Here is a 10269-nt window from a genome sequence, read left to right as displayed (position 1 = left end):
TCAGTCTTGGAGGTGTGCACATGCTCGAGGGACCAGCGGACAACATCTTTGGTGGAGCGGTGTTTCATCTCACGCATCAACGACTGTGGATCTTGGAGGCGTGGCACAGTGAAGTCTCAGCGCTCAATGTATGTAGACGGATTCGCGCAGAAGGATTGTTGTCTGGCGTCGCGGTGGCGTCGATGGCAGACCTGACAAGGTCGTGGCGTCAGTACCTGCTCTAAAGATGAATCGGTGGAAGACGACGGCGGCGGCCTCTGAGAGTGCGTCGGACTGATGTGTGCCCGATCATGTATATGGCTTGGCTGGGGCCTCCGATTTTAGATGTTAGGCTTAGGTGAGAGGTATGTTTCGTATTAGGCTCGGACTATCGGCACCACTTCATCAAGTGGATAGAAGTAGCGATAAATGTTACCCAAGATAATGGCTTCAGACTTATTGATGTACTACTTTGTAAGATCTTCGTGAATAATTAATAAAGTGGCTGCATGCATCACCCAGATGCAGAGGCAGGGGTCTTCCTCCTTTTCAAAAAAAAAAGATGATATACTTGTATCTTAACTTCAGGTTGTTCCTTGTCCAGTCTCACATTAACATGCAGATCATTCTCTCCCTTTGGAGCATCTCCAACAGAAGTGCGGTAGCGCAGCACGCTAATTTTTTTGCAGCGTCAAAATAGTGTTTTACGCGTGCAGGAGGGTGGCTGTTTTTTCAAGTGCTGTAAAATTTAGCGCGCCGCTGTAGCACTTCACCAGGCGTGGTAAAATTCAATGCGCACCCAGCCGGCGATTGGAAAAAATATGAAACAACACATACGGAAACATTCATAGTTCAAATTCATAGGATAGTTCAGGCCTCAAACCACAAGCAAGTTCATACAATGCTAAATAAAAATAGTTAAAACAATGCTAGACTACTCCTCGTCCCATGTCAATCTGGGCTTCCGCCAGTTCTTTTCGCTCACGCTTGCCGCCTGATGCACGTCTCGTTCTCGGTGGCGATATCCTGCAGGAAGCGCTCGCGCCACACCGCCATGGCGTGCTCATCCGCCTCGGCGATGAGGAGGCAGCACTCCCGCCTCCGCTGGAGGCGGCGATCCTCGTCGCTGATTAGTCGTGGGGGAGGCGCGAGATCCTGTGGCTGCTGGCGCGTCCGCACATCGCAGAAATTCATCTGCGACCGAGGCCGCCTGAGGTGCCATGCCGCCGCGTTGTACGCGTGGGCAGCCTCGTGGACGGTGTCGAATGTTTCGAGCCCGAGGCGTGTATTGCTGGAGCGGATCTCCGCGTAATACACGCTAAAGCGGCGGAGGCCGACGCCGCGATAGCCCGAGCTATTCCGGGGGCGCGGCGGCATGGAGGGGCGCTAGAACTGACGGGGGGAGAAGGCTCGAACGCGGCGGGGTGCTGGAAGAGTCGGTGGGAGAAGGTGTGGAGGCGGCGGGGTGGTGCTGGAAGAGGGGGGGAGGCGCAGCGGAAGGAAAGTTTCTGGCAGTTGGCGGGCGCAGGCGCGCGGCTTTTAATCTAGCGCGATGGGCGTCGCGCGTGGGCCAATTTATTTCGCGCGCCTACTGAAGCGCGTCGCGCGTCCTCTCGCGCGCCAACCCGGCGGTTTTTTCAGCGCTGTAAATTTCGCGTGCCTGTTGGAGACACTCTTATGTGATTTATGTGAGATGGACATATATGCATATGACTTTTAACAATTTATGATGATGTTCTTATTCACTACTTGCGGTTTTCTATATAAGAACATTTCCAGGGCCGGCCCTGAGGGGGGGCAGCAGGGGCGGCCGCCCCGGGCCCCCAGGATCGAGGGGGCCCCTCCCAAGTGTACGCATACAGGTAAAGTAGCCCATAGGCCATAAAATCTCGTAGGAAAAGAAGTGGCCCAGGTCACGGCAGGTAAATCGCTTCAATTAGCGCCAATTAGCGTACGACCAGGAGGGAAAAGAGCAGCTATGCACATAAATTACGTGGTCCCATTCTCTTTATTCCTTAATAATTATCATTAGGAAACATTCTTCCTCGGGAAAGAAAACGATGGTGTGACGTGAGTTCATCCCTAATTTTCTGTTCTCTGTTCCCTGGTTTCATACTCCAGATCCCAAAGTAAGGGTAGACTGCTCTTCTCCTGACGTTGTACGCAGCCGACGACGGAGCACACACATCGCCTAGCCTCTAAAAATTGGCACTGCCGGAGTAGGCGCACACGCACATCGCCGAGCGCCTACCACCAGACGATGCCAACACATCACTGCCGAGGGTCCAGCCATTGATGCCGATCTAATCAATCCAAGGTATATCATATTGTTTTTTATACAATTTTCAGTAAAATGTCATGCTATGAGTAAGAAACAGTTTCATAAAAGTAGTAGCCAAGAAGAAATTTTTAGAAGCTGGGAAGGATTTTCATGTTAAATATTTGTCTGTTTTGGTTGATTTGAATCACTTTGAAGAAAATATTACAAAACTAATGGTGTTTCAGATTTATGTACTGTGTCTATGATTGTTGCATCAGCTAAAAAAATGCTTTTGAACCTTGATATTATTGAAGAACCTTTATGGGTAAATAATGACCCAACAAAGCTTAAACGATTATGCAACATTATGTATGGAGAAGAAATTGATGGATGAGATTAACATCGACACAATCATAAGTGATTTTGCATAGAGGAATTTTACAAGAGATTATTTAGGTAACATGTATAAGTCATTTTATATGAATATTGGCTTTTGGCTCTATTTTAAGTAATTATTGATAACATTTTGTAAATGCATATAGTATTTTTATCACTGTTATTGATAACATTAGGGGGCCTCAAATTTTACTTTCGCCCCGGGCCCCCAAAATCTCAGGACCGGCCCTGAACATTTCAATATCCAAAGTGTCCGGATAGATGCTCTTTATAATATTTTCTTTTCTTTTCTTTTCTTATCTCCTAAGGCATCTTCTCAAAGTATTTACAGTTGGCAACGGTTTTACATATTATGTCATGCTCAAACAAGTAACAGAGCATGAGGCAGAGCAATATCTGAATGTGGGCTGGGTTGCCACCACATTGGATTGATGTTGGTTCATTTGTTGCTCGTAATGCTTGGTAAGTTAGAGTATTACTACTCCTAATGCTTGGATTGATGTATACTAAATTGATGTCCAAACACCTGCTTAGGCAAAAAGAGTATATACTTCTACTCGCATCCCTCTTTCCTGTTCCCTCTGCTCTGTAATGGTACTGTGGAAAAGGGGTTGCCTGGTTGGAAAGAGAGATAGGAGTACATGTTTCATTGCTTTCCTGTTTCTTTGTTTTGCTATATTTTCATCTTAGTATAAACTCACTTTATAATTATGTGTTATTTTTCGCTAGAAACAGCAAAACATAATCTTAATTAACTGAAAAGTATATACATGAGCGGCCAGAAAGAAAGCACGAGGTGGATAATGTCTGATATTTTTAATTGCAAGAGTATCATCGTGCATCCTCCTTCGACAGTTAAATGGTTGGTTGGCATGTTTTTGCCGCCATGTCACCATTTTAATAGTGTACATCCAGTTGTAACTCATGGGCAATTATCTAATAATGAAATAACTGCATGTGCCAACCCTCAGAATATGGGCAGCATTCAACCTCTTTACATGGACTCTTCAAATTATTCTTCACCATGCCACACTTCTTATATAAGTAAGGTTTTGGTAATGTCGCTTTCTCTAGAATTGTAGATGTGCACTCTAAAAACATTGCCCATGCTCGCGTGTTTACTAAAACTAGGTGTTGGGGCGCGCCCGTGGCCCGCCTCTTGAGGGGGAGCTGGGCGGTGCCTGGTTGTAGTCGCCCCTTTAACATTGTTTTCTATTCTAATTAGTGTTTGAGATGATTGCTTATTAAGAAACTTAGCAGTAAAAATAGAAATATATATACAGAGAAAGCCCATTATGGATCTGAACATGAAACATTTGACTCAGAATAGTGCACTTAACATAAGCAGCAACATAGGTTTAGCGTCTTGAAAAGCATGTGATAAGAGGGCCCAAAAGCAAACCATAGGTTATCACAGGATAGAGCATAATGAGGAGTACTTAGTGCTACATTATATTAGATTATATTGACACAGGGGCTGCAGTGTCTTCGATGGTGCATCTAGAGGCGGTGCACGGTGAGAACCAGGCGGCGCTTTAAAGTGATCCTGAAACGAAATGCACAAATGTCTCCTTCGCGAATGTTGGCACGGCGACGAAACTCGGACCAGTTGGTGGTTATAGTGTTCCTAGCATGATCCGACATTCGGCGAGCAGATGGCTATCTGCAAGTGTGACCACGAGTGTATCATTGTTTGAATCAATGAGGTCCAGCAGGTTCTCTTCAGTATAGTTAACCTGAAAATACTGGTAGAAGAAAGCAAGATATTTGCATGGACATAAATTATTGTGTGATATGAAAGATAAGAGCGTGTTCTATGGATATTAATGATATTAATGGTGATAGTAAAGTACTGTTATTGACTACACGTCTTGAGGACCCATATTTATGAATGCTCAAATAAAATGGCTGATGAAAGAACAAGAAGAAGTCAATATTTCTGATGTCCAATTGACAATTTGAGTATGTACAGCCTAGCGTATGAACAGAGAGCAAACCAATTAAAAAATGTTGTAGCAAAGTTTATCTGCTGTGCAAGGGTTGTTGATGCCATTGAGCTAGCTCATTTGGTCCGCATTTTGACATTTGCACATCTGCGCATGGACATGAGCATTCATAGTGATGCTATTTATATGTATCAGCAAGTCAGACAGATAAGCCCAGAAATACTAAGATTATATGAGCTGATGTCCATCAAAGTGATTGTACTGCTGTGCGGATTATATTTGTTTGAAAGCAAGCATGTATATAAACACAAAAGCGGCAGAGAAAATATGAGCTCAGATCCATTACACTGGTTGTACATGTAACGAGGACAACCCATTACAGTTTGTCCAAAAGTAGTGTAGTACATATGTCTCTTGTATTTATAGTACATGAAAGAAGAAATACAGACAACTCTTATTACTGTCACAACATTAAATGATCAGCATCTGCTCAACAGCTTTGCATGTAAGATCAGATCCAGCGCGGCGAGACGGTCTGAGCCCTCAGCTCATACGACTGGGCTTCATCAGTATTGCCTACTTGCTTCTCCAAGACAATTCAGAAAAATTATGAAAAAGAACACAATGTCTTTGTCTTAGTAATAGACTTACTAACATCTAATTTATTTCAGATGTCCTAGGTAGAAATCTCAGTCCCCTTCAAATTAGGAACAATAACAGCAATGAACACCAAGCTTTGAACGATTTTTTCCCCACAAATGTCACTCAGGCCTGATAATCCTCTTGCAAAGATGCAGAACCATTGTCCAGAAAAAAAAACACTGTGAATACAACAAAAGAGGATGAGAGGAAAATTAGGCATGCAAAGAACATGATGAATTGAAGGCATGACCTTCCTGATGGTATCTATTTCATAGATCAGCACTCGAGGCTGCATTTATTTATTTTTTTACTTGAAACATCATGCATGATTTCTTACTGCTTTGTTTTTAAATTAGAATTTAGCAAAAAGAACCAGAAATTAGTTACCATATCAAAAAATCACTTGAGCCGGAGTACAATTAAAATTCACATTAACCAAGATAAGCTTAGTCCCTGAACAACCAACAAAAACTCATGCAATATTTTGATATAAATGGCACAATGAATGTCAGAGTTAACCAAGAGGAGGGCGGCCGCGTGAGCCTCGTCAGAGTTGGTGAATATCTACAGTGCAACAACAAACTGTAACTGCTGAAGCATTTAACTGTCACCGACCCCTTGCTGATGCGATTAGCAAAAAACATCAGAGGGATTTTGAGGCATCGAAAGCAGTAGGTTCCTCAGGACAGGGTCCGGCTTCAACTTCTCATATGGCAATTTACCGTGCACGCTGGCGTGGAATCCTCGTAGTCGAAATCGTAGCCCATAAGCTGGCACATCAACAGGATTATGAAAAAAGTTAGAAACAAAACCTGTAGTTTAAATACTATGAAACTAACAGAAACTTGTTAATCTAAGCGTTGTGGGACATATATACCTTCAGACCGGCCATTGTAGTTCCTTATTCCCTGTACAAATTTAGGCACATCTTGGGACCAGGCTCTCCTCAATCTGAAACTTGTTCAGCATGTAGTCCGCGATTTCATAGATACAACTATATGAGCACACAAATTCTGTAGCATGAAAACCGAAGATTGGTGTAAGTTTATTATTTTTTGTGCTCGGCTGGGAACCGCTCCGCTAGTTTGTCACGCTGGGCAGCACATGATATGATAATGCCATTGTGCTACTACTGACAGTAGGTCCATGTAAGACAGATTATCTGAAATCCTAATCGGATTCAAACCTAATGATGGTATACAATCCTTCAAAAGGCAAGAACACACTCTAGAATTTGACACATTAATGTTCTGTGCGACTGAAATGCCCATTTCCTTGGAGACATGCGAAAAATTCTGAAGGAAACACACTTCAAGTTATAGAAGACTTTATAATTGCAGGTAATCAAAGTTATGAACCAAAAAATTGAAACGGCTACTGTACCTCAAAGATTTGCTTGATGTAAGGCTTCTCTGGAGGCTTTGATACATGCATCCAGAGATCATTGCTCCGGGAACCAATGATATTCAAGTAAATTGCATAGTCAATAATATCACACACATGTTGGTCAAAACTTCAAGCCACTGTAACAAAAATTGATAACCTTGCTAGTTCCATTTTAATTGTAGGGTCCGCCAGATGTTAATCCAAAGAGAAGATTAAACTTGCTTCTGGTCTTAGGGCTTGTATAGATGTGTGAAAAGATCCTTGCAATTTTCAGAAGAGCTACAGCTCCGCTTCCATTGCTATCACTTCCCACGGAAAGCGCCTGAGAACATATGTATTATGAAAATATCATAAATAATATCAAAGAAGATTCTTGGAATATTTTTTCAGGGTTACATATAGGTGCAACACCAAAACTGTCAAAGTCTGCAAATGTGGCAATAGATGGCATGGATGTGAGTACACCATACACCATATTCATAGTTGATGAGACTGAATAATATCAGTTCAAACAGGGCAGCGTGATCAACCTGCTCCAGAATAACACACCCATGTGAATCCATTAAAATATCTTTTTTTGCTTGCCATCATTATTAACAAATAGAGCCAAACAGAAGATATTACAATGCCAATCAAAGCATTTATTCACATAGGCCATAGGGATCTCCATAGAACCAGATGATACATACATGATATAAGGAGCGACAATTCTGTCATACCAATGGTGAGCAGAGTGGCTTCTTCAGCAGGTTCTGACTCGTCGGCATCCAGCTTCTGCCAAAGCACGACATGGAGGTACACATGGTTCTCCGTCTTCTTGAAGTTCCATGGCACGTGCTCCCTTCTGAATCCCAGGAACAAGTTCATGTCCACGTACAGCCCACATCCAACCTATACACAAACATAGATAGAAAGAAACAATTCACTTATAAATTTCTTTAGCGGTAATCAATGATTGTGACCACAGTTAACCACAAAGAAGATGTAATCAGTGAAGATAAGCATGGACCAACCTTTTAGCAGATTCTTCTTTTTAGTGAACACCATACAGGCAAGTTCCTTTTTTTCCTGGATTGCAATAACACCATAGTATGAAAATCTGGTAAGCAAATGGCACAACTAATTGGTCATTGCACAAAAAACAGCCAAATACGACATCTTCCTAATTATAGGAATCCAAACCATCCATAGGACACATATGACCAATATAACAAATTGCTAGAGTAGATGTATAGTCATGTTGTTCAAAAATCTTTAGAAACAAATTGCAGTTGAGGGCTCACAAAATTGCAGTTGGGGACTCACCTTGTAGATGCAGGCTAGCGTATCTTGGCGAGGAGGCAGTGGTTGTGTGCTTGGAGGGCCCGGCCGTCGCGCCGGCTTTGCTTTGCTCTGCTTGTGTCTGCCGCCGTATCGGCTCCCGTGACACAATTCATCTTGAGATATATACTGATGACAACTTTTTTAGTGTAATATTCCTTCACAAAAGAATGCTCAATTTGTAGTGGATCAGAAACCAGCCAGTCCCTTAACCATGTATATGATATTTGCTACTCCTTTTATTTTGTAAATCGCATGCGTCCGGAATAACATTACTACACTGCATCATGAGTTAGGAAAAAAATCAAGCTTATAAATGAGAACACAAAAACTCTGACTTCCTTATTTTTCTCCTAAGAGAACCAATTCATCTTGAGTATACCACAACCTAAAATTGGCACTATCCACTATCCTTACCGTTGCAAATACTTGTGAAAAAAGATACAGCAAAATTTTGAGTATACCACACCTAAAATTGGCACTGTCCAGTATCCTTACCATTGGAAATACAGAGGGTTGCCGCCGATGATGAAGTGGTGGCTATGGATCTTGTCAGAGAAGTGCTTCCTCCTCCTCCCCTCTCCGTACACCTAACCATGAGTTCTTCGCGTCCTCTGTCCTTCCTACCACCAACTGCTCTGTAGTGCAAAGCCTACAAATTACAGATTAAGCTGCAATTAGAAGCAAACCGATAGAAGTATGTCCAAACTGAAAAATAATGAAATTTACTCTATTGTAAGAAAAGTAAATCAAAACCACGGGCAATTTCACCGGTTGTGCATTTATTTGGACCATTGGTAAGACAATCAAGAGTGCACTGAATAATGCATGTGATCTAATACAACAATTCCAGCAACTCAATGCATTCAGCCACAAACATGGTATACAAAAATTGCTATTTTACGTACTAATTACATATAAGTAATAACCATTGAGAAAATGCAAACAAGAACCCAAAGTAAATCTTAACCAGATGTCTTCCATCTAGAAATTGCAGCTGGCCACCCACTTGTACCTCTTAATCAACGAGTATCTAGGAGGGGAATGGGGGAGGACAAAGGAGAGGAAGATGACCTGCGCCGGGAAGCTCCTGTGCCGGGCACCAGAGGCGGACGGCGGCCAGAAACAACGGTCCGCCGGAGCGGCGGTCCTCGAGTTGGCGTGCGGTCCGGCACTCCTCCTGCCGATGGCGACAACTTCGGGAGGAGCAGATGCGCGAGCAGAAGTCGCGGCTCCTCCGAATATGGTGACGCGATGGAGAAGTGTGGCAGGGGGGCGGATCGACATCGTCCGGGTGGAGCTCGTCCTTGACTTCATCGGCACGAGATCTGACGGGGCCGTCCGCCTTCTAACTCTTGTCGCCGCCTTGCCGTCAGGACCGTGGGGAAGAGCAGCGCCACACCTGGGCGCCGGTGGTGACGGCGGCTGCGGGGAGGGCGGCGGTGGGGCTGGCGGCGGCAGACGAGGGAAAGGGAGAGGGAGAGGAATTGGGGATGGGGACTGGGGGCTACGCCGCTGGCCAATCTCTTTCTCACTTTCTTCTCGGCGAAGGGAACCTTTTTGTCTCATACCGTTGCCGACGTGGACATCGCGAGGGCTCGTCCTTGATGCGCAGCTGAATGGTTTTAACTGAATGGTTTTAATGATATTGGAGGGTGATACATGGATTTGGTAACTTGCTTCTGCCAAGTCACACCTTAAACAACACTTCTTGCTCCTTCACCGGCTGCATATCAGACGATCAAGATGAATCAGGAGATAATCAGGCTTGGCAGCTCTGGACGACTGGACCCAGTACACTGTCGCCATCTTATCGATGCTCAGCGTGACACCCTCCTCGCTCGATGGGAGGCGGAGCACCTCGTGGTAGTGCTGCAGTTGGAGGGCGGCGCCATCGTTGCCCCGCCTGGGTGCACTCCTCAGTATGACTTGGTTTGGACTGTGTGTAGATAGAGTAGGAGTTATGTTTTAATAGGACATTTGTATCTTAGGCCTCTCATATATATCAGGTGTAGACACATGATGTAACCTATGCCAACATAATAGCACCGGAACGCAGAGTGAAGCCGGCGGCATGTGCCGGTGTCCAGGAAGACCGGGTGCGGTATTGTAGCGGTGTCATGGGCCCATAGTCAGGTCCCGAGGATGTAGCCATATCGATGAACCTCGTTAACAAATCTCGGTGTCGTGCTCGTGTGGTTGTTTGATCCTCAGATGATCGACGGTATGCCTCGGATTTATTCTAACAAGTGGTATCATGAGCAAAGTTCGAAGAGGACATGGTGTTGATATAGAGGATGATCGACGGAGACGACGGAGTTCTGCGTGAACAGATCATGG

The 10269-nt window shown here is 44.2% G+C and overlaps 1 long non-coding RNA gene across 7 annotated transcripts; it reads right to left on the bottom strand.

Moving 5' to 3' along the window:
* Positions 1-4909: 4909 nt before the first annotated feature.
* On the bottom strand, positions 4910-9469 carry LOC119303349. 7 transcript variants are annotated; one of them, XR_005147884.1, is made up of 7 exons: positions 9004-9468; positions 7915-8581; positions 7623-7677; positions 7329-7500; positions 6607-6931; positions 6101-6518; positions 4910-5993 (listed from the first exon to the last, which is right to left on the bottom strand). It is a non-coding gene; the product is annotated as an uncharacterized LOC119303349 (long non-coding RNA). The 7 variants fall into 7 exon arrangements; XR_005147882.1 differs by having other exon boundaries at positions 6101-6931; positions 7915-8209; positions 8428-8581; positions 9004-9467; XR_005147885.1 differs by having other exon boundaries at positions 6101-6931; positions 7915-8087; positions 8428-8581; positions 9004-9467.
* Positions 9470-10269: the final 800 nt, after the last annotated feature.

Source organism: Triticum dicoccoides, chromosome 5A (assembly GCF_002162155.2).
Source record: "Triticum dicoccoides isolate Atlit2015 ecotype Zavitan chromosome 5A, WEW_v2.0, whole genome shotgun sequence".
NCBI classification, from domain to species: Eukaryota; Viridiplantae; Streptophyta; class Magnoliopsida; order Poales; family Poaceae; genus Triticum; species Triticum dicoccoides.
This window is presented reverse-complemented; position numbering and strand designations above follow the sequence as displayed.